We start from the raw sequence: 14,101 nt of genomic DNA, 5'->3' as shown, positions 1-14,101 counted from the left end.
GTCGTTTGGCGACAGGCGCGTGTTTGGCGTTGCGGTCGTGTTTTATTCTTTTCGAAACTCTAGATCGATTTTTTATCATATCTGGATGATTTTCTTTATAAATAGTGTTCTTAGACCTCCGTCAACAATCGCCCACTCTCATCAAGAAATTCTTGATACTCTCTCTCTCTCTCACTCCCTCTTTTATAGCCTAGCCTTTAACAAGCACAATTCCTCATACATTAGCACTAGACACACCTAGCCAAATTCAAAGTTGCCTTCGCCCTAGATGTTAAAGGTTTGATATTTCTGAGGGTTTGGTCCCAAATCTAGTCTAAACATTCTTTGATTCTTTATTTCAATTATTTAATTTAATTATTTTTATTTAATATTATTTTCCTTGAAGTTACTAACGTGTGTATTTTGTTATTAGAAATTGGTACGAGCTGAAGCATCCAAGTAAGTGCTTTAATTGTTTTCATTGATATTATGATATAGAAATCATGTCTAGGTTTTTATTTTGATTCTTAGTATCATGTTAGGATGTTTACCTTAACTTGATGTTTTGAATGACAACAATAAGTTCCTAGTATAATGTCAAATATGCTTATTATGATTTTTGTGATGCTTCCTATTTTCTTTCGTAATATTTATGTTAGTATCATGGTAGGGATATATATTTGATCTTTGATGTTTAGTTACATGCTAGGGTTTGTTATTAATTTCGTTAGTATCATGCCTAGGATCGTGCTATTATTATGCTTTAACATTATATTTATTATTATTATTATGATGAGTATGATTGTTATCAATATTATTACGTTGCTTGTTGCTTATTTATTGTTATTGCTTGATCACGCCTTTTATGCATGTTTAAATGGAATTTGTACTTGTAATCACGCTAAATAAGATAATTAATAATCTTGTTTAGGGCCAATTTGATTATAATTCAAGTGATCGCCAATAATAGTTTTATTTGTACATTAATATTCAACAAACATAGAATAAGCAGGTTTAGGGTAAACCTATTGATTGCATTTTAGTCAGAAAGTGCACAAGAATACAAGAAGAATAAAGTAGAGGCCTATTATTAGGGCAGGTTCAGTCTCTTTTAGATTGGATTTGTACCTTCATCTCCGAACTTACGGTCTTGGTTCCAGACCTATTGGAGTTAACGATCTCCTGGATCGTTAAGGGGTGTAACCTTCACCCAGTGAACGTTTTACAAGTTCCTAAAACTTTTTGGCGACTATTTTGCTCTAGCTTCCTTCCCTTTGGATTGCACCGTGCTTAAGTGTATGATCACAGTGGGGTTCAAGTTTGGGGTATTGCTTGAAATATTCCCTACAGTTTTAAGTACCTTAGTTTTTGTAACGGGCATCATTTTGCCTGTTACAAATATTATTTGTCCTATCCATTATGCTGCTTAATTGTAACGGACTATTAATTTTCCTGTTACGAATTTGTTTATTGTAACATGCAAACTTTTGTCCGTTACAAATAAGGGATTACAAATGACCTTTTTTCCACTAGGGATGGTTAGAATTCCTAAGGAAATCGAGGAAATGCCTCTTACAATAGAGAAAAGGAATAAACCAGCTTACATCCAAACTATAGAAGATGATGAGGTAGTTCAAGAACAAGAAGAAGAGGAAGAACCTTGGTATACTGACATCCTCAATTATGTCACCGAAGGTGAATATCCACTTTACGCTGACGAGAAAGCAAAGCAAGCTCTAAGACTTTTGGCTTCCCAATATATACTCATAAACGACAAGCCACACAAAAGGGTACCTAAAGGTAGAGCACTCCTATGTGTAGGCAAAAACGAAGCTTAAAAAGCAATGAGAATAATCCACGAAGAAGTTTATGGAACTCATATGAATGGCAAAATGCTAGCCAAAAAAGTAATGCCTTAATGACACTATTAGACTACCATGAATAGGGATTTCCATCAATATATAAAAAGATGCCCTATGTAGTTTAGCGATCTCATGACTCGTGAAGGGGTGTAACCTTCACCCTGTGAACGATTTACAGGTTCTTTAAACTTGTTGGCGACTCTTTTGCTCTACCTTCCTTCCCTTTGACCGCCACCATACTTAAGTGTATGATCATAGTGGGGCTCAAGTGTAGGATGCTTGAAATATTCCTTAAACTTACGCGAACAGTGGTGGTACCCCGGTACAGCAACCGTCGCAGACTCAGTATTGACTCCACTCGAGACTAGCTCGATCACGCCAGCTGGCACCGATAGAAAAATTGTTGACCACTCCCTGACGCTGTCGAGGGGCTAAACCCTTAAAGTACACATAGAACCATAGCTGCAACAAGAATAATCCCTTAGTACATGAGCCAAATCGGTAAAATCAAAACACGAAAAAAAGGATCGTCACCTTTATAACTCTCCAAAGACAATAGACGGCTACGGGATACTTATCGTTCAACCGCCTACAACCATGAAGCAGCGACAAAAGTACATAACCATATCCCACACTAGCCCTTAAAGGATCCTATCTTAGCAATCCTAGTAAGAGACAATCGAAAGTAGAGACCTGCGCAAGAACTCCTATCATGAGAAAGAGTCTTGGAAATAAGGAAAAAGATGAAGATCCATAGTTGCTGCTCAGGTGTCGTCCTAACAATATCCAAACAATAGGTAAGAATAAAAACCGACTTTAACCTCCCACTCTAAGGACCACCCCAAGGCACCGGCTAAATCCTGATGTGGTGAACTCCAAGAACTAAAAAGGCTGCTGGTCATGCTAAAATCAAGAAGATTCATCATCATCTCCCCCAAGAAAAGTGAAAAGTGTTGGTAGTATCCCGAAACTATTGAATCATAGCCTCGGGGGATACAAAATCCCACAACCGCTAAGTGAAAATTGCCTAAACTAGCAGACTCCCTTAATGCATTGGTAGTGGGATCTCCTGTGATGAGCCTGTATAGCCGGGGAAACAAGTCTCCAACTCCTGCACCATGATGGCGAAGTACACCGTCGACTAATCCGACATCTAGACGGTCAGAATTGTGGTTTTTGCGATAGAAAATGAGCTCATCTACTGTCCACAAGGGTGGGGTCCACCTACCCCTTCTCATAGAAAGGCGAGGCTAGGGCTCCAATGCCTCGTCCAAATTCCTCGAAAACCGTGGGAGTGTCCTCTCTCAAAGCCTGACGCTGGCCACGATTACAAATATATCGGTCTCGTTTTCTAGGCATGCTATTTCGTTAAAAAAAGATTAAAATCTAAATACTTAGCATAATTTCCTAATTTATTTAGTTATTTATTCAAAACAGCATGACAACTACCTGAAGTCACATTTTCCATTATATGCTAAATATTTACGTCAAGGCTAAAAATTAGCAAAATAATGGAATCATTTCTAATATTTAGTTTTCCATTACAAACTAATACTAACTCTGTTAATTTTTATGTGCAACTTTGGGGCATTATTTGTGAGATTTAAAATATTCCAAAGTTGCATATAAAAATTAAAAATGGTAGTACTAAAGTTTTCCTAGCCGCATGATACTTTTTCCATGACAATGTATTATATTGACGAGGGGAAAACTAGGTCGTTTACTACTAATCCTCCATTAGTCAAACTAAATGTATATACACTTAACAAACCTATATGCAAGTATAGAGGCAAGTCAAGGGTCGAACCCAAAGGAACGGTAATTATCAAGCAATATCAATTATGCACCTAAGCTAGGTCGAAATCGAAGGTAAGAGGTAACACTAACAACTAACAAAACAAGCAACCAAACAAATAAAGCACTAGGAATAGGGATCAAAAAGTAATCATGACAATTGTAACAAATTGAGAAGATCATGCTAATAAAAGGTTATGAAGACTAATGATAAGAGCTATCAATTAGAATCAAAGAACTATATCCTATAATCGTGAAGCTAGGGTTCACTATGAATAATAAAATAAGAGAATCACAATCTAAATCAATCAATAATTGCAATTCCTAAATTAATTGTTTGTGTCATCAGCAATTACAATGCAATCTAGTATAATTCTTAAGGCCTAATCGAATTACACACATGCAAACTTCCTTTAATCACTTTAATATCAACAATCAATCAACATAATTCCCAAATTAATCACAGTCAATCAATCATACAAGTTTCACCCAATTCCTAGCCAAACAACTATTCGAGAATAATAATCTATCAACAAACAACTAAAGAAATCAAGAATTAACAAAATATCAAGAAGAATTACAATAATAAAGAACCAAACATAAAAATAAAACCAAACAAACATGAAATTAAACAAAAAATTAAGAGGAGATAGAGTGAGGAGATAGGCTTTGATCTTTTAAAAGGCTTTTTCACACTCATCGTCCCATATTACCAGCACAATTTTTTTTTTGTTTCTTGAACATTGGTTAACATATCGTTGTTAGCTTTGATATGAACCTACTTATATGATGCAACCGGCCAATAAATCCTCGAATTTGTTTCCCGGTTTTGGGTGATGGCATTAACATAATCTCCTTGATCTTTGTTGGGTCTATCTTTATTCCTCTAGAGCTTATGACATACCCGAAGAGCTTGCCTAAGGTGACTCCAAAAGCACACTTGGATGGATTCAACCTCATGTTGTATTTTCTTAGCCTTTCGAAAAAGTTTCTTAAGGATACTTAATGTCCTAGGCAGTCCTTCGATTTCACGGTCATATCGTCAACATGTACTTCAACCTCTTTGTGCATCATATCATGGAGTAGGGCAGTTGCTGCTCTTTGGTAAGTGGCACCCGCGTTTTTCAACTCGACTGGAATTACCGTACCGTGTAACAGTAAGTTCCCCAAGGTGTTATAAATGTCGTTTTCTCAATTTCTTCTTCCGCCATGAGAATCTTGTTGTATGTTGCGCATCCATCCATAAACGAGAGAAGCGCGTGATTCGCTGGATTATCTACTAAGATGTCGATGTGTGGTAAAGGGAAGTCGTCCTTTGGACTTGCCTTATTTAAATCTCGATAGTCAACACACATTCTTACCCTACCATCCTTCTTTGTAACTGGGACCACATTTGCTACCAATTTAGGGTATTTGGATTCCTTGATAAAACCTGTAGTTATTTGCTTTTGAACTTCTTCTTTGGTTTTAAGAGCTACATCGGGTTTCATTCGACGCAGCTTTTGTTTTACAGGTTTCATTCCAGGAATTAGTGGTATGGTGCTTTGAGCTATTTCTCTATTAATACTTGGCATATCTTCATATGACAAAGAAAATACATCCATAAATTCTGTAAGTAGATTAATTAAAAATGTTCTTTCTTCTTTATTAAGCGTTAATCCGATTTTAACTTCCCTTCTAATGGTTGTATCATTTTAGATGTCAACCGTTTCAGTATCCTCAATTACTGGTGTTTTCTTTTCAAGTGTTTCCATTGCTTTAATAATTTCCTTCTCATTTTCATCGTTAGTTAAGAAATGCTTGTCATCTTGGGTTATAGAATAACATGAGGAGTAAGAGGATGAAGACATGTTATTAAAAAAGGAATCATTATATCAAATAAAGATATGCCCTCAAGGACTTGATTGCTAATTATCCTAGGAGTAGATGTTCAAATAGAAGAATTAGAAATAGGGGTGCTACAACTAAGGACTTGGAAGACTCTATAGGAAAAGACTCTGACTCTGACTCAGAAGAATCTTCAAACATTGGTCCTTGTCCTTTTGTTATTCAGATCATTCTTCCACTCGGAGTAGTCACCTTGACCGTCTTGCGCCATCCTTGCCCTAAACCCTCTACTGGAGTGATGAGCTTCAAAGGATCGAAATTCTCGCTTTGTAGAACCATTTGAATTAGTGAGGAGTTGTCCTCCCTATACATTGGCTCATCCTTCTCCCGTCCAAAGAGGAGTCCCATAACATTAAAGTCAAAGCATGGGGTACTTTCTCCTTGTGAATAGGAGTTGGGATCTCATCAAGAAAGTAGCAATCAAGAAATATTTCGAACCCAAGTTGCCTTATGCCATTTACAAGAAAGGGCTCGGGAAATTCGTAGCATGGATAGTCCTCTCCTTCACTCATAAACTGTCCATTGAGAGTAAGAGTATATTGGTCCATTGGGATCACTTTCTTTTGGGTGCGAGCGTTCCTACGCGCCTTAGACTTTTCCTGGGCTCGCTTTAGATCTTCTAGAGTCGGTTTGAAACCAAGTCCAAAGGTATCTTATTTCGGGAGGCCAGGTAATTCCATTTGTTTTGCTATCTCCATTTTCTTTCCTAGGGTCATTCCGGGAAAGTGTCCCTGTTTCTTAAGAATAGCATTCACCGTCATATTAGAGTGGGGTTTATGGAAAAAAGAAGGGTCCTTTCTTCTTCCTCGATTAAGAAGATCTCTTCGTTAAAACCCCACAAATGTTTATTATTCTCATCGTGCTCCACATTAATAGTCGTATTTTCAACGGCCTTAATCCTCATATGTGAGCATCAATTGTAATAGCCTTTACTTGTTGATGAAGGGATGAAGGGACGTCCTTAAGGTCATAAAGCCAAGGGAGTGCCAACAATAGGATAAAAGAAGCTTTACTATCGACTACTTGAAAGGTAGTGCCATGCTCTATTGCTACTGCTGCTATATTCATGGTAATCTTTCCAATAGCTTGGCGACGAGTGTTGTTGTAGGCTCTTATTCCTTGTGTGATTAGGACATTCATCCTCTTCCAGACTACTGTGAGGTTTAGAGCCTTGTAATTCTTGTCACCTTTCGGAGGTAAATCCTTGTCAAAAAAGTGATAATATTAATGAGACTAAAGAGATCACTCGTGAGAAAGTTAGCCAACCCCTCAGGAGTGGTTTCAGAGTCTATCCTTATCTTGTTCAAGGCATTTATTACTGCCAGCCTATGTTCTCATGATGTAGCTAGAAGTTTCCATACATTCATTTTGACCTTAGTCTTCTTGAATTGTTTGACAACATCGTTGTCCCCTATAATTGGTATGGGAACTTGTTGCACGGTAGGCTTAGGTTGTGTGGAGATGGGAGGTTGCATTCTCCCGGATCTTGTGAGGACGTCTATGGGTGAATCCTCTTCATTCAAAAAATCACTTACTTGATATATGACTGAAAGTGAAGGTTCTTCCATATCCTTAAGATAGACGTCTTCTTCATCGCTGTCCCAAACTTAATTAATGCTAATATCTTGTTCTTGTGGAATTTAGACTAGCTTGTTGTTATCAATCATCTTTTGAATTAAATCATTAAATTTAAAACAATCCTCGATAGTATGTCCCCATTATTGATGATATAGACAGTAGTTACTATATGTCCTCTTTAATGACTCTAATGGTCTCGGTTTGAGAGGTTTAATTTTACTACTCTCGGAGAGCATTTTGAACATATTAGCATAAAAAGTCCCAATTGGAGTGTAATTCTTATTACTCCTCTTAGTTGTGTCAATTACTTGGAGAGAAAATGGTTTCTTTTCCATAGGTGGAATTTTGACATGATTGCTTTGAACCAAATTTTCTTGTTTCTTCGCGAATTCAATAGCTTTACGCAACAAGTCTATTCCCTCCCACGTTAATTGCATGCATGAGAATACAAACTTCTTCCTTAGTTGCAGGTTCTTGTACAGAAGGGAAATCACTCATAGCATCGAAAAAGGTTTCCTCCTCCTCTTTGATAACATGAATTTCTTCAACTTGTTTGTTGAGGGATGAAGGAGTAACATGGTTTTCCTCATCAGAGATAGCCAAAGACTCAGAAAGGGGTGCATTATTGATACTTGGCTTATTGCTGGCAAGGGGCAATGGAAGCTTATTGTTGTTAATAAGTCTCGGATATCTTCCTTAAGCTTCCAATAGTTTTTAGTGAGATGGCCCCTGCCTTGGTGATACTTGCAATGTGCGTTGGGGTTCTAGTTAGCTGTCCTCTTTTAAACAGGTTGATCCCTAAATGGTCCAATGGGAGTTATAAGACCTTTTACATGTAATTGATCGAATGCGGTGTCATAACTAATAACAATAGGAGTAAAGTTTCTCCTAAATGGTTTTTTTTTTTTGCCCTTGGTTGTTCATAGTATAGACTTCACTCAGATTAAAGGTGCTAACATTGTTTGAGTGGGTGGTTTTGGAAGAAGAAGGATTGTCATTATTCTTACCTTTCCAGCCACTGTTGGAGTTATTATTATTATCAGCTTTTTGTTTAGCAAGTTCGTCTTTTATTTTAGTTCCAATATCATTGACGGCCTTGAAAGTATGCAAGTTATTTTGGTACTGAAGATGTTTGGAGTACTTTTCTGTGAGGTTCTTAATGAACATCCTCACGGATTCCTTTTCACGTGGTACTTCAATCATCCTAGCAGAAGTTTCTCTCCATTTATTAAAGAAAGAAGTGAAACCTTCATTCTCTTTTTGTTTAAGTATTTCAAGTTCTCTATGGCCAGTTTCAACATGAATATTGCATTTATACCTATCAATGAAAGCGTTTACAATTGATTCCCAAGTAGAGGTTTTCTCTTTGTCAAGAGAAAAGAACCATTGTTGACAAACGGTTTCAAGATATAAAGAAAATAAAGAATGAAAGACTTTCCTATAAATCCCCTTAACATTCGTTATAGTCTCAAAGGCTCTTAAATGGAAATAGGGGTTATCAGTTGCCTTGGATTTTCGGATGTCGTTGGCATTGAACTTCTGCGGAAGAAGCTCCTTGTCCACCGAGACCCCTTGCGAGCTAATGCCCTGGAACCTGTAGTCATTAGATATCTTGCTCAAGCTCTCTTACATGAGTTCCATTTGTTATTGCTTCACAGGGTCATTTATTTGGATGGTTAAGTTCCTTAGCACCTCAGTAACGCTAGCCATTTGCTTCTTGAGCTCATTGACTTATTAAAAAGTTGTAATTGAACAAAAAAGGTTGTCTCTGATTAAACGCCCTTCCATTCTTGACCAAGCGCTTTTAATTAAACCATTTTATTTGTTTTAATGGCTTGACTCAAATTGACTTTGACTTTACGGGTTTATAATGATAAAGAAAAAAGCAAAAATAGGGTGTATATTTTTGGGAATCAAGTATATGGGTTCAAACAAGTGGTTTAATTGAAGGATTAATATCTGACTTACCCCTCTAAAAAAATGACAGAAAACACGCGCATACAAGACTCGTTGGACATGGTCAAAGTGTACATACATGTTAGTGTGTTCTTTATTTGTGAGTGCAAGTGACATGTTTTGACTCTTGTGTAAGACCATGGGACTAAGTGTGACTCATTTAAAGAACTAAATAAGGTTACTGTCGTTTACAAAATAATTAAACTGATTAATAAACTGTTTAATTAGACTCATCGTGGTGACTTGAGAAAAAATATGAACCGTCGCCAAAGCAACAGGACTGTCGCCGCACACTACAGTGCTGCGCCAGACGACAACGTTGTCGCACGGTGTTGCACAGCTGCGTTCGGCACTACAGCCCAAATTTTTGCGCCATTACTAGAACATTAATCAGGGACTGCTTTCAGTATTTTTATTGTACGGGATAGGCCTAAAGTCGTACTAAGTCAGTTTTGATTAATTTATTAAATTTTAAATACTAAAAGTAATTAATGAATTAATTAGGAAAAGTCCTTTTTAGTCATTAATAAGTTTCTTTAGGCTGAAACACAAGTCAAACAAACGGTTAGGAGAAACGCATAGAGTATGCACAACAAATAGTGCACAAATAGTCAAGTAGGCACAATATGATGCAATGAGTTTGCATCCTAACCATGGCTCAAGTTCTATAAAGTTCGGGATATGGGTTAGTCAAAGAGGGTCCATGATTATGAGTCCAGATGCAGCGCGCGGAAGCCGTACCTTTGGAAGGGTTGGCGCGTGTGGATGGGACCCTGCGAGTTAAACTCGCTTCCATGGTTTGGTGAATTCAACATTCTCGGATGAACCCATTGTTGCTTAGAGCGTTCAATCAGGTAGATGAATCATGAATTCTTAGAGGGTTATGTCCATATGTAGAACACATATGGGTTTCAAAAAGTGAGATAAACTCAATCTAGAAATAGAATCGAGCTAACAGTGCTAGAACTGGAGGAAACAAGAAGGAAGAATTTTGGTTCGGCATTGGAAGAACGCGGCGCCAGACAATAGAATTTGTCGCCAGGATATAAGCCTTTTCGCCAGACGACAGATGTTTTGCCAGATGACAGAGCCATATCATTAGCGACAAGCTCTATTTTCTAGATGCTAGTTCCTACACGCCTCAGCAGCTTTTTGTGTTCTTAGAATTTTCCAGTTTTCACAGGATTATTTTGATTCTAGTTGTGAAAGATATTTTTCAAATTTCCTACATGTAAAAACCCTAAGTTTTTCACTCATTACGGATAGTCTTTAAAATAAGAACCTTTTTTTATCCATATGAAAATAATGTTAATCAAAATTACGTACATGATATACTTAGAACTTTTCGAGTCTCATCCACTCATTCTAAATCATTGCCGAAATAAATTTCAGGAATTAAAATAGGAATCCTCCCTAGTGGAGTCTCCAAACACTGTGGGGAATATTTCAAGGATAACCCCAAACTTGAGCCTCATTGTGATCATACACTTAAGTACGGTGGCATCCAAAGGGAAGAAAGCTTGAGTAAAAGAGTCGCCAAAAAGTTTTAGGAACTTATAAACCGTTCACAGGGTGAAGGTTACACCCCTTAACGATCCAGGAGATCGTTAACTCCAATAGGTCTGGAACTAAGACTGGAAGTTCGATGATGAAGGTACAAATTAAATTTAAAAGAGAAAGACCTTGCCTTAAAATTAGGCCCTTACTTTATTCTTTTCGTATTCATCTGCGCTTTCTAACTAACATGCAATCAATAGGTTTACCCCAAACCTGGTTAATCTATGTTGGTTGAATATTAATGCACAAAAAAAATCTGTTATTGGCGATCACTTGAATTATAATCAAATTAACCTAAACAAGATTATTAATTGTCTTATTAACCTTGATTACAAAAACCAATTCTCTCTAAACATGCATAAAAGGCGTGATCAAGCAATAACAATAATATAATTAAGCAACATAATAATCATAATAAATCATAACAATCAAAATAATAATAATTATGTTAAAGCATAATATTAATAGCAAGATCCTAGGCATGATACTAACAAGATTAATAACAAATCCTAGCATGTCACTAAACATTAAAACCAAAACTTTAGCCCTAACATGATAGTAACATGCTATTAGGAAAGAAAATAGGAAGCATTCTTTTAAGCATACTTGATATTAGGAATTTTTAGTTATTACCATAAACATGATACTAGGAAGCAATCAAACATCCTAACATGATACTAGGAATGAAAATAACAATATAAGCATGATTTCTATATCATAATATCAATAAAACAATTAAAGTACTTACTTGGATGCCCCGTATCTCTTAATAATAACAAAATACACACGTTAGTAACTTCAAGGAAAATATAAAACAAAACAATTAAATTAAATAATTGAAATAAATATTTGGGACCAAACCCTCAGAAATATCAAGCCTTTCACGTCTATGGCGAAGGCAACTTCGAACTTGGCTAGGTGTGTCTAGATCTTGTGAATGCGAAATTTTATTTGTAAAAAAGTTGGGTTAGAAGGAAAGAGAGAGAGAATATCAAGAATTTCTTGCTGAGAGTTGGTGATAATTGACGAAGGTCTAAGGACGCTATTTATAATGAAAATAGTCCGGATTTAATTAAAAAAGAATTAGAGTTCGAAGAGGAATAAAACACGCCTCTATCGTCGCAACAGCCCCTGTCGCGAGGTGAAAAATGATGAATATGAAGTCTGGAAGGCTGCAGGTACTATGGATCCTCTGACTCCCAATCGGGTTGCCTTCCCAGGTCTCGCCGGTGTTGCCTGTACGATTTCTATTTTTTTAATAAAATTAAATCGTAAAAGTCCGTACGAGGGGTAAAATCGAAATTTCATTTAAAACACTTCTTTTATTCCAAATAAAACTCATTAAACTTAATTATCAATCCTAATTCCATTAGGATTCAAATGAACCTTCTAGAAGATTCTACAAGACTATAATCAATCCTAATTGCATTAGGAATGATAATTCATAATAGGCCCTCCTCTAGATCATTGGGCTGCAAATGAGAACCAAACCGGGCCCACATTAGTAATTTGTCCATAACTTCCTCATTATTCATCGAAATTGGGCTTATAATATCTCATTGGAAAGTTATTTTCGAGCCCTATCCAACTACGCTATTATTGGACCTTTGTCATGGACAAAATTAAACTGGATTGACTATTTTCATAAAATAAAATAGGTTTTCGAAAACAGAAAGAGAAAATTTTAATAAGAACTAACCGTAAGACTAGACTTTCCAGACTTTCACTTCATTCGATTATGATTTGACGTAAAAGGTATTAATCACCAGGTTTGGTTTTAGGGAGACACAAATGGTGAAAGGAATGGTGTTCTTCGAACAAGTGTATTATTCTTATAATTGCTTCAGAATTATTAGAATGCAACTTATATTTAGTAAGGTCAAGTGATCGGAATGCCCGGGTGGAGGCCACTTCTGATCAGTAATATTAATGCCTAATTAATATTACAGCTTAATCTTAACTGAACCCTTCTGGTCACACCCAAGCAATGATCGAACCGACACGACAAATCAATTCGGAAGAAATCAATGAGTCGCCCGAATAATAAATATTTAGACGGCGGAAATTCGTGCTTAGAGCGTCGAAACCGAGCATCGAAAGACGAGACGTGAAAATAATAATAAATTAACGTATTTCCCAAAATACCCCTAGCATCGGAGTGCCCTGAGCAATCCGATTGCTAGGTGCACAACGTGTACTATGGTGGCTAGCAAGCACACCAAGCCGAGCCTAGGTTGGCTGGTGCGTGCTAGCGCACCAATGCTAGCAGCCAAGGTCAGCCACGGCCACAAGTGAGCAGAAGCCCGCACTTGGAGTGCGTGGCTTGGAGGCCGCAAGCAGCAGCAGCCCGCACAAGGAGTGCGAGGCTTGCTAGCTGTGAGTAGCAGCAGCCCGCATTTCCTTGGTGCGGGTAGTTGGGCTGTGTTCTAGGGGGAAGCATGAGTGAAGGGGGTTTAAGTGTGAGGGACATGTGACACAAGGAGAGGAAGAGAGTGAGGAGCAAGTTCCCCCCCCCCCCCCCTCTAAGTGGTCCTCACTTCCCTTAACATGTATTGAGTAGGAGTTTAATAGGGCATTTCCATTGAAAAAACCCTTGTACTCATATAATACTCGGGCTTTGGTCGGGCCTCGCTAACCCCGAGGCAACGGACCTTAAAGTCGGTAGTCGTTTTGCAGGTGGAAATCTGTCGGAGGCCTTCGTGTTTTCGGGGCTTGCTTTCATGTAAAACCCCAATCGGTCAGGTGAAGCACGCACCAAAGGTATATTTCCTATTTTGGCCCTTTTGTGTTTATTTTATGCATTAGTGATATTAATTATTGCGAGCGTGATCCTTGGCTCGGGTTTTTTCTGCGGTGAGGTGGACTCCCCAAACCCCAACAGCGGTATCGGAGCCCCGCTCGTTTATTTTTATTATCATAATATTTTTAAAGGTATTTTATGTCTTAATTTTTCTGGTTATAAGTTGCTAGTTAGATTAGTAGCTCGTTTTACCTATTTTAACTTCGTATTAGAGCTGACTTAAGCTTTCGAACCCAGATTTCGACCCAAAACTAGTGAATTTTGGGTGGAAAAGGCGTTCTGGAAAAGGTTTTACCCTTTATGAATTGATTTTTAGCTAGAAAAACAACCAGAAATGCATTTTTCGAGGGTTTTTTCTTTTTAACGAAAAGTTTAAGTCTTTCTAACCTTTAAATTTAATTGCATATTTATGGTGGTTATGTAATTGGTTCAATACATATTTTATGTGCAATTTTGAACCTCTTTAGGCATGATTACTTGGTGGTAATTTGTGTTTAAAAGCTTGGTTTTATTTTACACATAATTGCAAATTAATTACATTAAATGTAAAATTTCTATTTTTGAGGCTTCTAAAGTGCTAAAGATTCAATATTTAATTATGTTAAGTGATTGAAACTTTAAAAACTACTAAATTCCATGAATTTTATGTTGAACTTTGTTATTTTAATCATTTTGAGTTGATTGCAAA

The sequence above is a fragment of the Chenopodium album genome, chromosome 1, assembly GCF_948465745.1.
Source record: "Chenopodium album chromosome 1, dcCheAlbu1.1, whole genome shotgun sequence".
Lineage (NCBI taxonomy): Eukaryota > Viridiplantae > Streptophyta > Magnoliopsida > Caryophyllales > Amaranthaceae > Chenopodium > Chenopodium album.
The sequence above is the reverse complement of the archived record's forward strand: the minus strand, read 5'-3'. Positions refer to the sequence as shown.